The following is an 18,182-nucleotide window of genomic DNA, read 5'->3' as shown; positions in this document are numbered from 1 at the left end:
GTCTTGTGGGAGTGAATTAGTGTCGTTCACACAGAGCAGTGCCAGCATGCTACCATGCAAGAAATCACTGATTAATGCACATAGAAATATTACTTTTTAAGATTAAGAGTCTCTTAATCTGCTCGCTGTCTTCTTTCTTTGAAGTGTGATCCTCTTTATGTGCATAATTAAATCTCTAGTGTTTTGTGTGTGTGATGCATCATTGCAACAATATACGCAGTCTCATTATTCATGAATATCTGAATTACAGTTGAGGTGAGCAGATTGTTGTAAACAGTCCAGGCAGCTCTTTCATACGTGACTCACAACAAGCTTTAAATCTTCTGAATCAGCTGGAAAGACGTGAGCAGTAAATCCACGAGCCTGATGATAAGTTCTCTGAGCAGATAAACATCGCTGAAGAGAATGGGGAATTATTTCATGCCACAAAGCATAAATATGATTCATATAAGTGATGCAGACACAGACATAAACTCTCATCCAGTTCTCTCTGTACTGTATTAACACTGTTGCTTTCTGACTTACAGTCCAAAACATCTTTACTTCTCTCTCCTCAGTCAGTGACAGTAGAGCTGATGAGATCAGAGGCAGGCTGAAGGGCATGTCTGTGTCAATGCTCTTAATCTGAATTGCACAATAGCTTCCTGCAGCCCAGTGGAGTGGATCATTGTAACTGAGCAGCTACAAGCTTCAGAAATCCCTGATGCATCTCATTTTAACACAAACTCATGGTGTTTTTTAAAGAACCTGTGCTGCTCACATCCCAGAATTCAACAGCAGCAGAGAGCCGTACATCTCACACTCAGCAGTCGTCTTCAGAGACAGAGATAACCCTGCAGCGAGGTGGGATGACCCCCTGCTGAAGTTTCACAGCTTCACCCTCCTTTAGTATAATGGGATTATCACTGCAACTGCTTTGAATGACAATCATGTTTTCTGTCAGTGCTCTGCTTCTAACTCTACATTGTTCTTGCCAGAGGGTAAACTGTCCAGTTTAGCTGAGCTGGGTCAGGACCTGAAGAGAGATATTACAACACAGAAATGCTAAAAAGTGCTGATTTAAAACTCAAAGGTCTTCAAATGTCAGAGCTTCTGTCTTCATTTGCATCTCAATGCCATATTTCCCTCCACAGATAACCTTATGCTTAATAAATAATTATCTGAATACATCAAATATTCCTGTCAAAACTCTTTCAACAACAATCACCCTGCCTGTGTCTCATATAAGGTACTGAAAAGCATTGCAATGTACTGCATGTGCACAAGGGATGCCCACATGTGCTGCTGTTCTGTTGTATTTAATAGGCCTACGAAGTGAAATAGATTCCAAATAACACAGCTGTTATCTGGAGCTTACCAGATTGAAACACACACATGCAAGAAAATGATGCTTCCTGGATCAAAAAGGCGCTCTATGAAAGCCTGGGGACTCAGTTGGATTGCTCCAATTTAGATTGAGCTAAATCAAAACATCAGCTGTAGGCTTACATAGCACTCAAAGTGAATTTCAGTCGCTACCTAAAAACCCTTATACTAATGGATAGCTTGCCAGAGAAAGATACATTTCCTTGAGCTTGAAGAGGTTTGAGACAGTGTTAAAAGACATTATGTTCACACAGGAGGCAGCCAGTAAAGAGCTCCAGCAGCCTTCCTCATGGAAGTATTTGCTCTTTGTTGCACTGTAGGAAATGATTTAGTGCTTAGAGAGTTCTCACTGTGTGAAAATGGACTGAGGGAAATCAATTCAGAGTCTGACCCTAAGAGAGCAAGACATTGATCTCTGTGAGGGAGAAGCAGACATTCTCCTTTTCTCTGCTTTTCTTAGAAGATGTTTCAGTAAACAACATCATGTGTCTTCCTTTAACCAAACCACCATGCAGAGAGGAGAAGTCTTTGGGAGCCACAGCAGATCAAACATTTTACATTACACTCACTACAGGTGAGACAATGTCAGGCTTCCTGTTCTTCCGCCGTTCAGCTAGCTCAAGCTTTACACTTGCACCCTTTCACACCTTTATCTTACAGTCACATTTCCCTTGCACAGCTGTGTTTCAACTCACAGGCAGTGAGCTGGAACAGAGACTTTGTGGGTTGGTGCTATAACACAATTTAGGAGTGTTTTCGATGTTTCACCAGCTCTGCAAGGACACCTAGTCTGCTATAGTCTCTGGTCCCATTAACATGAAGTATTCAGAACCTTTAGATTTTCATAAAACAGGTATTAAACTGCTGGTTTGTTGTTGTTCATACATTATACATTACAATCTTTTGAGGGGTGCACTCCTCAGATCTGTAACTGTTTGGATATACAGCACTGCAGGTAGACGCAGCATGTGTCCAGACGCATGCTACCTGTGACACTGTGCCCCATGTGCACACCGCTCTGCTCCCATGTAGCGTACACTGCTGGGTGCTGTCTGGGTCTGTGAGCGACGATTCAGCAACACTACTGGATTTGCTAAATATGACCTTTACTCAAGCAATATATTTTGGCACACGGCCTGAACTCGGGTTGATTTGCCCTTGTACAGTGGATATAAAAAGTCTACACACTCCTGTTCAAATGCCAGGTTTTTGTCATGTAAAAAAATTACATCAAGATAAATAATTGCACAACATTTTCCACCTTTAATGTGACTTATAACCTGTACAACACAATTGAAAAACAAACAGAAATCTTTCAGGGAGGTAAAGTAAAAATAAACAACTGAGATAATGTGGTTGCATAAGTGTGCACACCCTTTTATAACTGGGGATGTGGCTGAGTTCAGATTTAACCAATTACATTCAAACTCATGTTAAATTGGAGTCAGCACACACCTGTCACCAAATAAAGTGCCTCTGATCAACCCCAAATGAAGTTCAGCTGTTCTAGTAGGCTTTTCCTGACATTTTTGTTGCCACATCTTCCAGCACAAGCCATGGTCCGCAGAGAGCTTCCAAAGCATCAGAGGGATCTCATTATTCAAAGATATCAGTCAGGTGAAGGCTACAAAAGAATTTCCAAGGAATTAAATATACCATGGAACACAGTGAAGACCGTCATCATCAAGTGGAGAAAATATGGCACAACAGTGACATTACCAAGAACAGGACGTCCTTCCAAAATTGATGATAAAACGAGAAGAAAACTGGTCAGGGAGGCTGCCAAGAGGCCGACAGCAACACTGAAGGAGCTGCAGGAATTTCTGGCAAGTACTGGCTGTGTAGTACATGTGACAACAATCTCCCGTCTTCTTCATATGTCTGGGCTATGGGGTAGGGTGGCAAGACGGAAGCCTTATCTTACAAAGAAAAACATCAAAGCCCGGCTTAATTTAGCAAAAAGACATCTGAAATCTCCCAAACGCATGTGGGAAAATGTGTTATGGTCTGATGAAACCAAGGTTGAACTTTTTGGACATAATTCCAAAAGGTATATTTGGCGCAAAAACAACACTGCTCATCACCAAAAGAACACCATACCTACAGTAAGTATGGTGGTGGCAGCATCATGCTTTGGGGCTGTTTTTCTTCAGCTGGAACTGGGGCCTTAGTCAGGGTGGAGGGAATTATGAACAGTTCCAAATACCAGTCAGTGTTGGCACAAAACCTTCGGCCTTCTGTTAGAAAGCTGAAGATGAAGAGGAACTTCATCTTTCAGCACGACAATGACCCAAAGCACACATCTAAATCAACCAAAGAATGGCTTCACCGGAATAAGATTGAGGCTTTGGAATGGCCCAGCCAGAGTCCAGACCTGAATCCCATCGAACATCTGTGGGGTGATCTGAAGAGGGCTGTGCACAGGAGATGCCCTCGCAATCTGTCAGATTTGGAGCGGTTTTGCAAAGAAGAGTGGGCAAATATTGCCACATCAAGATGTGCCACGCTGATAGGCTCCTACCCAAGAAGACTGAGTGCTGTAATAAAAGCCAAAGGTGCTGCAACAAAGTATTAGTTTAAGGGTGTGTATATTTATGCAACCAGGTTCTTTTAAGTTTTTTATTTTATATTTTTCCCCTTTAAAGGTTTCAGTTTGTTTTTCAATTGCGTTGTACAGGTTATAGGTCACATTAAAGGTGGAAAAAGTTGTGAAATTATTTGTCTTGCTGTCATTTTTTTACATCACGAAAACCTGGCATTTGAACAGGGGTGTGTAGACTTTTTATATCCACTGTATATAACAAAATGATTAAATCATCATGCATTAACTATCATCTGCATGTGTTCACAGATTATCATTCAGCCCACCTGTTGCAGTAGAACGCTAATTATAAGAATAATTCAATCACTGAATATAATCATAAGTGTGCAGCATTTAAAATCATGTTAACAATAATTATTCCCCAAAGTTAAAATGTTAATTTATAACTCAAATACTGAGGTTGCTGTCAATTTTCTAGTTAATAACAGCCCCTCTGGGTCCTACATTGATTCCATCCCATCACTTGATGTATGGACTCCATAATATGTCTGAGCACAAGTTGTTTATGGGTTATTTTGGCAAACCAGGAAACTCCTTTGTCTGCTTTGTTGTTTAACAAATGGCAAAAATGAGTTTAGTAATATATTGACAAGGTCCAAATATCCTTGCTTTTTTGCATTGAAGAAATACATAAATATAAGAGCTGCTTTAACTTTAAAATGACCAAAGCAAACAAAATAAAAGAGTACACTGACTCAAAGTACCCACCATTGTTCTGTATGATATAAGCTGTGAGGGTGGACAAAAGGTCAAGACATCTATCCATGGCCTCTCCAGGGTGTTGAACAACAGCAGGTTATGACAGGGCATGCTGGGTGTTTCATGACCCTGAACTTGGCTACGCTCTGCTGGGTGCCTTTTATGCCATGGCTGAAGGTGCAGTCTGTTCACCTCAGTAGCCCAGACTTCCTCTGTTACAGAGAGATCATTAACGTTCACTCAAGTGTTTAATGATGATTTTGAACACATTCAGTAACCTGATGTTATCAGCACATAAAACATCCATGTACACTTTGCTGCAAGTGTTAAGATCTATTTGAATTTGAAGGTGAATATCAGAGTTATCAAAGAGACAAAGAGGGTTCCTCCTTAGATGAAGCAGGGTTACCTAGTTTGACCTGGTTCTTTTCATCTTTGCATGTTTGCCGAATTTTGATGCAAGACCGGCAGTGGAGCCTTCTGCAAACTGCTCTGTCCAATGACCACTCGCCCAAAAAAAGTGAATGCAAAAAAGTTGGCAATCTCTGGGGTTATTCGATTTATAATCCTAGCTTGTCCAAGCTTCCACTGCTTGACGTATCGATAGTGACTTCATTTCTTGGGTAATTTTTATGAAGCAGCGTCCTAAAAAATACGGCAGCTTCACTTTTTTGTGCAAACTAATTGAACGAAAGAGAGAAAGAGTTTCAAGATTAAAGTAGAACTGCTCATCAAGCCCACACAACACTGAAGCAAGATTTTAAAATGACTTCAGGCTAAACTGGCCAATTTGCAGACAATTTAAAAAGGTGCCTTGCAGGGCAGTATATCACTAAATTGGTTTTGCACTGAAAGTGAAATATACATGGATAAAGGAGAAGAGAAAAGGAGGTGAGGAGAGGTTAAAGAGGGCAGGCTCAGACTGTGATTGACTGATTAAAATGACATTCAAGGTGTCAGATGTTGCTGTAAGAAGATTTTATATCCTCACATACTGCTCCTAATGTACCTGAGTTATAAGACTCATTTAGTCCACTGGAGCCCTGGAAAGGCATTCTAGGGTCTCCTACACGATATGTTAAGTAGAATGAAGAGAGAAATGAGACAATAGATATGGCCCAAGAGGTGGAAGTTATTTTTTGCCAATGCAATACACAACATTGTTATCTTTATATGAATGTATGGGAGGACTGAGAGTTCATTCAATTCAACTTACATTTCCTGATGAACAAACTGACTGCTACAGTACGTGCCTGCAGGGTGTTATCTACCACAGTGTAGTCTTCTCCAGTGGAGGACACGTCTCCCTCATGTAAAATAATTAAACCATTTTAAAGACATTTCTGTACAATGATAATAACATTTAAAGAACAGTTTATAAATTAGTTGAAGGTAGTTTGACCTCGCTTGCAGTGATGCTTCAATAATTACAATCTTATGATGTCATATATTGTAATAAATCCACCAAAGGTTATTTTATATTTTGATAATTAAAGTCTGTACTTTCATGTAAGAAGGGTAAGTTCATTACTCTTATTTTTTTATGGGGTACTTACATTGTGGCATTTTTTACTAATACTTAAGTACAAGCTTATGCAAAGCAATGAAACTGAACATTACAACCCTCATGGATGTAGTGTTATTGCGAGGTTGTTGATATAACCCATTACAATCTGCCCTTTAGAGACTGAGCAAAGTTATACCTCAATGTAATACATGAGTACTGGAAGTTCTTCGAGCTACTTGGGGTACCAGTGTGGCAGGGACACAAAAAATGTTCATGCTTGGCAGGGGGGCCGTGCTGGGGAGAGGACACAGACACACAGCGTGGTTAATACTGAGCTGTGTGTCAGCTGGCGTTTTCTATTCCAGAGAGAAATGGATTGTGACAGACATTACTGCAGCACACAGTCTGAATAGGAAAATAGCTTCTGCTTCTACACTGAGGGCTTTTGGCAAAGGGTGACTTCCTGGTCTAACAACTTGCTATTAAGCAAGAGAGACCTTTAGCACCTACGCGTGTAGGACACGTGCAGGACATTGAAAGTCAAGTTCCCTTGGCCTAAAAAGCAACAGAATCTTAAAACCTTAGTTTAAATGAATATGACAGACACAAAGTCTCCAAAACCACATTATTCAGTTGTGGGAGAAAACAAATTAGTATGTGATTACATGCATGTTTCTGATGTGTATTAGACACGGTGTGGTCTCAAGTGATGTAAGACTGTGTGTAGGGATATAATAAGCACTCAGTATAAGGATCCTCTGGGTACAATTAAGCTGCTTATGTAGGAGAACAACATAATCTACAGTCACCACTCAATCAATCTGTAGTTTCTTCTCTGATGAATTAAGACAAAGACAAAAACTTTACATCTGCATTTTGTTTAAATGTTTCATTACATCAGGCTCCTGCTGTGTTTGTCTCCATCAGCACAGCAATTATAACATGATCTGTAAAATTAGTCTCACCTGCATTCACCGTGTTATTACAATTCATCGCTCTGACCGGAGCTCATGTCAAGAATCAGAAACACCTCCCTTAATGAAATGTTGAATGAGTTGTTTGTGTTGTTGCACGTGTCAATCAAGTAACCCTTGGAGAAAGGGAAATGGACAGGTGCTGTGGACTTGCTCAAAGACACTTGATACACAGGTGTAACCAATACCATTAATAATGTGCATTATATTCAGGTGTGCCAGTTGCAGAGTCTGGTCTTGTGTACACTGGCTCATCGGGACATTTCAAAGGAACAGAGGCACCATTAGTGTTATGGATTACACCTGTGCTTTTGTTACGAAAAGTCAAAAGGTCCGTTGAAAAGTACAAAGCTGCACTGTATTAAGAAAGAAAACAAATTAAAAGTGGAAAATGTGGATAAAAGACATAGAACCATCGGCAATGATCATAAAGACATTCTGTGACGTGCAGTATGTAAAGAAGGTCAGACAGGAATGTTAATAAATCGTAGGCAAAAATCCATGGTGGACTCGTTTCACTGAGTTACCAGTTTATTGGATGCAATTCAATAAAACAACACAACAATAAATCCAGTGGCCATGAAGTTACTGTATGATGTTCAGTTGTTGCTGACATTGTTTCATAAAGGTGCTGATTCAATGATTTCAGTATTCTGGCTGCTGTAATCAGTGATGTTATATCTTCTAAAATATAAATATATGTTTTAAATACTATAATAGTTGTATTTGTGTACACTGACCCAATAGTGTATGTATCACAATATACTGAATATAATACACAGCTGATAGGTGTAGTATATAATGTGAATTACATTAGTCCATAAAGAGTCTTAAAGACTCAAAGTAGGCCACTGTTTTACTGAATTACATACAAGGTATTGTTAAGAGTTTTCATGGTTACACATCACTCAAATAAAAATAAGGGTGTGAGTTTGGTTGTGTGTCTGAGTGTTACAGCTTGTCTGTCTGCTGCTCTGCATGTTAACTGCTGCTACAGCCAGAGACCATGAGGGAAAACAGGCTTCATTAGGCTGCCTGACAGCATCCATCTGGGATGATGGGACACCATGACAGGATGGAATATGTAAATAAATAAAAATGAAAACAGCTCAGTCACACACGCAACACATGGTGCAAATTCAAATGTATTCACACTGAGGAGACAACTCAGAATCAACAGAATTAACAACAGATGTGTACAATGTAACTTCGCTAACTGGAGAGTTGGAGCAGAGTGTTCAAGTGAAAGAAGGGCAAAAGTCATAAATCCAATGCTCTCTGAAGAGTCAGTGATAACCAGATGTGTGTGTCATTGTGATGGAAAACACTGGAGTTGACTCATTAGAAATGGATACTACAAGTTAATTAAGGACAGAGAGCAACATGAAGGGAAACTTGAGCTCCCAAAGTCATCAGCATCAGAGATCAACTGTCACAGTGTTTCTTTATTTTACTGTTAATGATAAAGTTCTGCTGCTCACAGCTTCGAGAGGAAACACTGATGTGTAGAATTGAATCAATTGATTTTGTTTTATTCTGTAATTTATTTTCATACTTGATGGAGAGTTGAGTGTTTTGCTCTGCAATTTCTCTGCAAGACTGATATCATCAATGTGTAACATGTAATCCATACGAAAACCAAAGGGTTAACACTAAAGGGTCACAGCTTAATAATAATCTATTTGCTTCTGTTACCATGACAATAAGGTCATGAACCCATTACCTGAGTCTTAATTGTGAATGGAGAACAGAAAGCTGTGCATCAGTGCATAAAACAAGTACAGAGAGAAAGAGAGGGTGAGGGGGGGCTCTCTTCACCACTTCAACAGATTGTGTTGCTGCATTGCATCATGGTCAATGCGGCAGGGAAAGTTGTTTTTTTCATGCAACAAAGTACTTGAACATTGCATCCGTGCAGCCATGTTTTTCAAAAAGATGACATAATTTTTTTTTTATGTATGCTGGTACTTCTAAACAACATAACATATAATAAATGATGTCCTGCAGCATGCAAAGTGAAACAATGCTGAAACCAAAGTGACTGATGTTATGCAGATATACAAACTACAGACCGATAACACTGAGTCATGACAAGGTCACTGAGGACACATCGGCCTCCATCTCTCTGCTGGAGACATGCTGTGAGCTGTGAGAGCTTCCATCTGTCACTTTGCTCCCTGTTTTTCACCTGCTGCTTTTCATCTCTGCATTGTTTTGTATTTACTCTCCACCTCTTTTCTCTTCTTCTTGTCCCCGACTCTTTTTTTGTAACAATGGTCTAAAGGTATTAAAAACAATAACCATCTCATTCATTAAAGGTTTCTAATGTAGAATCAATGTTGTAATAACTTAAGAATACAGGCTTACATAACTTTCTGAGCAGATATTTTGATAGTTACACCATTATCATTCACAAAAAAAGTGGTAAAGAGCCCTTTATGATCAACAAGTTCAAATGTCCGAAAAATAAATAAATGAAAGTCATTTTTGTTCGATGTTTGGGTTCCACAGCAACGATGTAGACTCAACACATTAGTGGACAGATTAAAACATGACACGGGTGTTTAAACGGTAATTTTCACTATTATTTTTATTATATCCAAATTGTCTCCTTCATTATCTTGCTTTTAAAAGCAGTAGTTTCGTCAAAAACAAACTTAACTTAGCTTTAAAAAAATAATTAATTGTTGCTGTATTAATTAAACAAGACATGTCCATATCTCATCCAAATACTAACAATAATGTCACACTGTTGTTCCGGCATCTCTGTTTAACTGATCTGCAAAGTTCAGCCCTGCAACTAAGTTAATTCCTTACTCAAAGGCTTCTTGTTCCCCTGTGAAAGTTGCTGCTGTACAAATGCCTTAAAATCATTTGTCTACTTCGTCATTGCTTTCATACTTTGCAGGCTGCAAGTAGACAATGTTGACTTCATTTTGCTTGCAGATATTTTGTTTATTACATGAACAACCAGTTACAAAGATGTCTAACTAATAACATAGAATAAGTGAACACAAAGCTTTGCTGCCAATGAGAGCACGCAGGGAGTACAAGTTGAAATCAAAGAGAATGAAAGAGTCACAATAATTAACACAGTTTCTCTGATTCTCATTTTAGATGCAGAAGTCTGACAGTCCTGATGTCAGAGCCACAAAATCATCATCAATTATCTCCAAACATCAGAGTAAATTATTCAGCATGGAGCCATGAGCTCATCTTAAAACAGCCTGTGGAAACGTTCAAATGATTTTAGTGTGACAAAAGAAAAATATCCAACAGCAGACTGAGTCGATTAGAGTCTGTGATCGTCTGATTCAAAGTAACAAGAAGTTCTAAGAAGACTTTCTTAGATGAGCAGATCAATCACTTTCTCTCTGTCAGAGCTGAAGCAGACAGTTGGAGTCTTAGATCTCGAAAATGGTTCTAAAGAGTGGCTGGTAAAGCCGTAATAGACATCAAGGCATAATCATTTATTTGAATTGAATGAATTTTAAGACTCTTTTCAAGGGAAAAAAAACATGTCTTATATTTATGGACTGATAATGATGGAAAATAAATGCCTGCTTTACCCCCATGTCTACAAAAGCTAATAATGCAAACAAGACCAGCATCACAAAACAGACATCATGCACTAAGCTACCTCTGTTACCCCCTGCATGTGCTTAACTATAAAAGAGAAAAACAAACCTTGAACAGAAAACAATAAAAGAATGAATCTATGTATCTGTCTGGATCTTGCATAAGGTACAGTCAGTCACCTGCAGTGAGAGAAAATCTGATAAAGATTCTAACTTTGGGAAAAAGAGAGCACTGATATTGGATCAGAATTGTCAGACACCCTGAGTTTAGGTGTCTGAATGGGTCTTAAGAGAATGTGTACAAAATAACATCTAACTTGTTTGTTATCCGGTGTTTATCTCTAACAGTCACGATGAAACTGATGGCATGCTTAAATAAACATGTCAAAGCTTGTGTCTCTGTTTTGTCCACATTTGAATTACAGATTATGTCTTGCAGACATCAGTGTTAGTATAAGATTTGAAATGTAGATTAAGCAAAGTATAAAGCAGATCCAGCCGCATGTAGGCATGTAACGATGTAACCTTAGATATGGTAATGTACCATGAGATCTATTCCTGGATCCTGGATCTAAAAAAAGGCAGGATGTGACTTTGGCTCCCGTCTGCCTCTCTCCGTCTGTCATTCTGTACTTCTATGTCTGTTCAGACTCAGATATATGGATGACATGATGACACTTTTCAGACTAAAACACCAGACTCTAGTTTCCTCTAATGTGCTACAATGCTGTAGATAACTCATCATGTGTGTATTTCTGTGTGGGTGTGTGCCTTCAGATATGGCATCTTACATTAGTTCTACTGGAATCAGTATGCACGACCTGCCTTTTACCGCTTTGTGAATCACATTTATCCATTCAGCTGAGAACATTCAGTTTCAAAGTAAACAGTGACAAACAAAAGCATGACAGCAGCAGCTCCACACAGAGCTGAAGGCATTCTGAGGAGACAGACAATTACATTCATCAAAAGGCAGATGCACGTTGTGATTGTTTCATTCTTCAGCTGTGGGCTGAACTGATCCGATAAAAGACGATGTGTGCAGCTTTACTCAAACAAAGCAGTCAAACTATCAGTGCTTTGGGACTGTGATTATAAAATCTATAACATGATAGTGTTATCAAGGAAAATTACAAGCTTACTGAAATCAACTCTATTTTGTTTTCCGTAATCATGAGGCCTTAAGGATTCTTTTTAACAACCAACAGTCTGAATAAGAGTCCAATGAGAATATGCAAACACAACATTGTATTATCTCTACATCTTCACTGTTAAGTAGAACACCTTTACAATCAGGTTCATTTGTTGTCATTAGGATTAGTTACACTCAGATGGTAAAATGCTCCCATGTAACACAGCTGCTGATGGTTACAAAGCAGATAATGACCTCACATTGATTTGATTAAACCTTTACTATGTCCACACTGTGCTAACCTGGTAATCATGGAAATCAGCCATTCCACCACAGCAGCAGCTTCCGAGTCAAATCATTAAATCAAACATCAGAGAGGACAGACTTGTGAAAAATCATTAAGTCATTATCACCACATCATTATCCTGCCGTGAAACATCTGGTATCTTAAATCGGCCGAGATGACACAAAATTAATATTTGAGATGAAAGTGCTAAAGTCATAATTCAGTGCTCTATCATCACCTTAAAGAGTGACTGGCCAACTCAGAAAAGTGGATGTTTTGTGCAGTCACATTATTACAGTGTCTGTCTATAGATCATGGTCTCATTTAATAGCTGTCTTTGAGACTAATCTGTGACAGATCTATACAGTGATCTGGGACACTCCACTGGTAAAATATGAGCTCCCCACCCAACCCACACTCACCACCACAAACTAACCGCCTGACATTTAAAAACAGCACTCGACTCTCAGCAGGTTTTAAATAATGAATTACGGAAAGATTAAAAGCCTGCAGCTGAAAATTAGACATGAATGCATTGAATTAATGTAATTAGTTTTAACAAACCCTAGGACTCATGTGTTGACAGGAGCTGAGAAAAAAAAAGTTACACACTCCTGACAATTCCCCACACTATCTCTCTCAGCTGCTGTCACTATCAAACTGATATCACAGGCAATCTGCCAGACTGGAGAGGCTCCATATGCAGGTCAGACCTCTATGAGGAGTGCAGAGTCTCTGTAGATTTGAGCGTGCTCCAAATTTAAGGGGCAATAAAAATAAAGTCACTCCAACTCTCTCTTGTGCCGAATACAGCTGTGCCTACATAATACAGAACCATTCATTTTAATGGAATGGTTAAAAAGAGCTTCTGCATGTGCTGTATTAATATGTGTAATAAAAGAGCAGAACTGTCAGCCTGAATTCTTGGCAGCTAATAAAACACAACGTTCATTATATGCAGCCAGAAGAAGTAACACAAGTAAAGTTTGGCTTCTTTTTCCATGAGGTAAAACTACAAACTGTGACTATTAATATCACTTATATTCTATGAAACAGGCTGAATGGCAGAAAGCTGACACACTGAAGCTGCCTCACTGTCCCTCACCGTGTTTTGGGATTGTATGTGTAATTGTGCACATTGGTTTATATCTGTGTAATGCCCTATGGACTATCTCCCAGTTGGTATGAAATATGCATCTAGCAGACAAGTCTCACAGGGTCAAAGCTCTCAATCCAACTGGGTTATTCCAAGAAAACTTTACAAACAGATTCCTGGTTGCAGAAAATATAAAATGTTGAATTATGTTAAAAGCTCCTCCAAACACAGCAGTGATGATGGATTAGTAACCTGCCTTGTGTGGAGCTGCAACCTGTGTGACTTCAACATTGCTAAATTAAATTAAACACTGAGAGACTTAAGTCATAACTGCATGTTGTCCACTTTTATAACAGCAATTACAATCTAATTGCAGACTGGCACTTTAAGTTACATTTATGCAGAAGTCTAAATTGCAGTTTCATCAAAGTGTAATTCTGTCGCTAATAAAATGATGTATATAAGGGATGAGGTGCGACTGGAGAGAGACTGCACATTCCTTTAATAGTCCTTGTGTTGTAAACCAAGTCATATATCTGTCTGATTAACTCTCACACTCCTGTAACCACTTTGTGTCATGGACATCTCAGAGACATTTTAAGGACTGGTCCACAATACTACTTTTGAGGCTTCAGAACGAAAACATTCAAACATTCATAATGACTTAAGTTATCACATCTTCCTCAAACTTAAGGTACTTATTTACACACTTTGCTGTTATTGAAACCGTAAGTCAGAGCAGACCGTTCACGAAGGTGGCTATTGCTACACTATGCTTCCATTACGATCAATGAAACTGGATACACCAGGAATGAGAGCAGAGCATAAGTGGTGCACCAAACACTGCAGGCGGCCATGTTAGTTATCTTAGAATTAAGATGCTAAACAGCACTGGAGGCTGTTTTTGTACCATGTGACCGTGATTGATTAATGATCCTGGTAATCAACAAGTCCTCCAAGTTAAAAGACAGTTGTCATTTGTTGATGCCCAAGCAGGACAGCGTAATTTGTCGAAACTGTCACTAATCACAGTTGAAAAATAAATATGTTTTAATATTTAACATGGCTATAGTTAACACTTGGATAAGTTTAAGGAAAGAGACAGCAGCCCAGTTCTGCTCACACTCACAGGCAGAAAATCCTCAGCTCTCATGGTGCTCTCATCATCATAGATGAATCTCTCATTAGAAGCAGCATCCTTATAAACCTTGAATTCATTGGTTCCGTCTGCAGTGTGTAACTTGACAACAGTCACCAACAGTCTGCTTATTTCCAAAACACAAACATCTTAACTCAAAAAAAATTCCAACCAACAATCTATTCCCATGGTGTCCTCAGCCAAGCTAAGCTAAGCCTGGTCTCAGACCTCCATGTTAGTTTAAAGCATCATCCCTGTAGACATAAAGCTCAGAGCAGCAGCTAACTGTAGTTGTCCTGGCCTGTGCTGAGGGTAGTGGAGTGTAGCTGGGTTAACAAGGTCACTGGTGAGAGAGAGCAGGAGGAGGCTGGAGGAAAACATGTCCGTTGTGCTCCAGTGTCTTTGGACCAAAATAATGGCTCATTGCTCATGAACACATTTTCCAGCTCAATTTCAAATACCCAACCCACTTCTACTTAAGTAATTACTTCACAATAATAACAAAATGCATGCAGAGGAGATCACTTTAGCTCCATAGGAATTTAGAGTTTTTAGTTAGCCCAGTCACTTGGCAGATTAAGATTTTGCATATAAAACATACTGTATTATTTTATGGATAGAACAATGATGTATGATGAAGTATTTAGACGAAGCTTCATAGGGAAATAAGTACTTCCAGTTGCAGTACACTGCTTTGTTTCCTTTTCTGTCACCTACTATGTTAAGAAATGCTCTCTATCCTGTCTTTTCAGCCTGAATCTTCACTCTAGGGAATGTTCAAGCCTGCAGGCAACGCTGATAGAATATTTTATGTTTACAGGATAAATGTGCTTCTTACAGTGGAGAGAGAAATAATCCTCAAATGCTGCCTCTAGAAAAGAAACATACAGAATTATATTTGCTACTATGTACTTTGGACAATTTATGTGTATTATATTCATACTGACATCCAGCCAACGGTGCAACTGATCTCTTTACTCATTGTATGCAACATGACATGTTGTTAAACTATGATGAATGGCTGCTTGAATGTTATGTACTGTTCTATCAGTACATAAGAGTCTTAACAGGAGCTTTGTTGCCTGGTATGTGGTTTAACTGTTTCTGTTACAGTCCAAAGAGAGGGAGGTTGGTGGTCTCACTGGAGAAAGACAGTTATCCCTTTGCAGGGTCTTTTGGACCAAAAATCCTGACAGCAGAGTTATTACACTGTCAGGAGAGCCAGAGAAGCTGTTGCTTGTATTATTCACTTTATTCTGGTACTGGAAAGGGCAATGTGTGTTTTCAACATCTGCGACAGTCCACCAGTTCAAACTATAAAGTTCATTGAGTACGTGTCTGTCACTGTCTACAGTAAAGGGGAATATTGTGCGTATCAGAGGGCAGCAATGCAGCTCAGTGGCACCATCGCTCAGCAGCAAGAAGATCCTGGGTTTGAAAGCTAAAGCAATATTTTTGTGTTTACATTAAGTGGTGTAACATTTTTTGCCCATGTTTATGTGTGTTTGCCCAAGCCGCTCTGCATACACCTGTCACCAAACACATGTATGTAAGGTTAAATCTCCTGTGAGGGGCCTTGACCAAGGCAACGGCTGTGCAGAACTTACTGTAGAGTAGCTGCCCACTCCTTCCAAGACCAGCAACCAGAATGAATTTCCCCAAACATATGTCAGCCAAGAAAAAGAAAATAATGATTTCGATATAAGATAAGATTTTTTTAGGTGTGATATGTTCCTGGTCTCTATCGTTGCATTCTGCCTTCAGGAAACAGGTACATCCTCTCTCTTGGTCCAGCACTGACAAAGACTTTTATTACCAAATTAACTGTTATTGAAATGGAAAGATAACATATTTAAAACCTGTAACTTACTCTAGAAGTGCAAAAGGGTGAAAAAGGGTCAGGTGGTTACTACATGTTCCCGCTGGGCTTACCGTAGCTCACTGCCAAGACCTGAGCAGACAACACTGCTGCTGAACATGATGTGACCAGCTGTTGTACACACTTGCTGCCTCTGATGCTTCCTGAACATTCAAAAACGCAGCCATTATCAAAATGTACATGAGTCATACAGAAGACAAAAGTGCTCGTCAGCCTGATGATGATATTCCTGGCTGTCTGTGGAGGTTAGTGAGACTCTCTTCTTAAGTTACTGCTTTTAGTGACTGTAAGGGTTGTTTTCCAGAAGGATTTAACTACTTGTGTCAGCTGCTCATCATTTATAACAGTATCTCTGCTCCTGTCTCCAGATGTCCATGTTCCTTAGACATCCATCTCTGCCCACACACTCTCTGAAACATCATATTGTGAATCAGGGTGAACTTTGGAACGATAGAAAACTATTTTCTGTGGGAGCAAAGGGGGAAGCAAGGAGAGCAATATAAAACGTCATGTACAAAACTTGGAAAATATTTATCTGAATGTTATTTTCTCTTTACTCTGTACTCTGCTCCAAGCATTCCATCTCACCACCACCTCCTGTAGCTGTCATCAGTCTATTCTGCTCTATGTTCAATAACAGTATGCTATGAGATGTGATTTAAGACACAGCACTGACTTAGTTTCCTGGTTTCCTCAGGCTGTTTGTTTCAGAGCCCCAGGGTCCTGATGACAAAGACTCCTGCAGAGAAGACTGCAGCTGCAGGCGCACTATAGGCCATCAGCCTCCTGTGGACTTATTAACACAGACTGACCCTTCAACTATAGCACACACTGATTGATTCTGCTGCTGAACTCTGCAATATATGAACCCTATAGGTTTGCTTCTTAATCTTGCATATTCTTCAATTTACATTATATCACTTGAAAATCAAAAAGTCACCTGTTCATTAAATCACAACACAGCACTGATGGTTCAGTGGTTCATGTTTTGCTGCCTTGCAGAAGAACCAGATTTGATTCTCAGCCAGATTTCAAGTTTGGCTGGAAAACTGAGGAAAACAGCCAAGTGCAGTCAGAGTGCTGGCTGTGATTCTGCGTTTGTTGCTGTTTCAATGCCTATCAGCTCACTTCTGTTCCTCCAACTCGTTCTGAGATGTAAAGTAATACACTACATGAGGCTGCTTCTTACAGTATACAGTATATGATGGCTGCATGAGACTGTTCCACACTTGACACTCTCACAACCTTAACTGAGTTTGAGTCTCTGAAATGTCTGCACTGTGGGCGAGCTGTTGATATACATGCATACATTACAGAGAATACTGAACCTGATATGATGGCAAACATGTTAAATGCTTTAACATCAGTCTGTTAGTATCGTCATTGTGAGCATGTTAGCATGCAGATGACATTACAATCTAGCTAATAGCACAGCCTCACAGAGCTGTTACTCTCTCTCTCTTTCAGACTTTTTCTGTGTCCATCCCTCAAAAACTGCTTCTTTATAAAGCCCACCTTAGAAACACAAACCCCTGACAACTACACAGACCGACCACAGATCTCTTTGGGAAGTAGCACTCTGGTTTCCTTCATGCCCGCTGCACTGAGACAGCATTTGTCGGACTCGCAATTATCTTTGACAGGGCAGCTAACCGTGGGCTCCATGACTCCAGGAATGCTTTATAAGTTATGTAGCACCATTAACTCACTACAGCACATGAACCATTATCAGTGTTACCGTCTATTCTGTCCTCTTTCACAGATCAATCAGACCAGGGGACATTTTTTGTTTTGGTGCTCAATGTAACAATTAGGACTGAGTTGCTGCCATCTGATTGGCTGACTAGATATTTGCCTTAACGAGCAGCTGTACCTCGTTAACCTAATTAATAACTTGCCAGGGCAACTCAGGAGTTTCAGCACTTA

Source organism: Semicossyphus pulcher, unplaced genomic scaffold, assembly GCF_022749685.1.
Source record: "Semicossyphus pulcher isolate SPU_LCO1_2020_fin unplaced genomic scaffold, fSemPul1.0.p SCAF_19, whole genome shotgun sequence".
Lineage (NCBI taxonomy): Eukaryota > Metazoa > Chordata > Actinopteri > Labriformes > Labridae > Semicossyphus > Semicossyphus pulcher.
Note: the sequence above shows the minus strand (reverse complement) of the source record.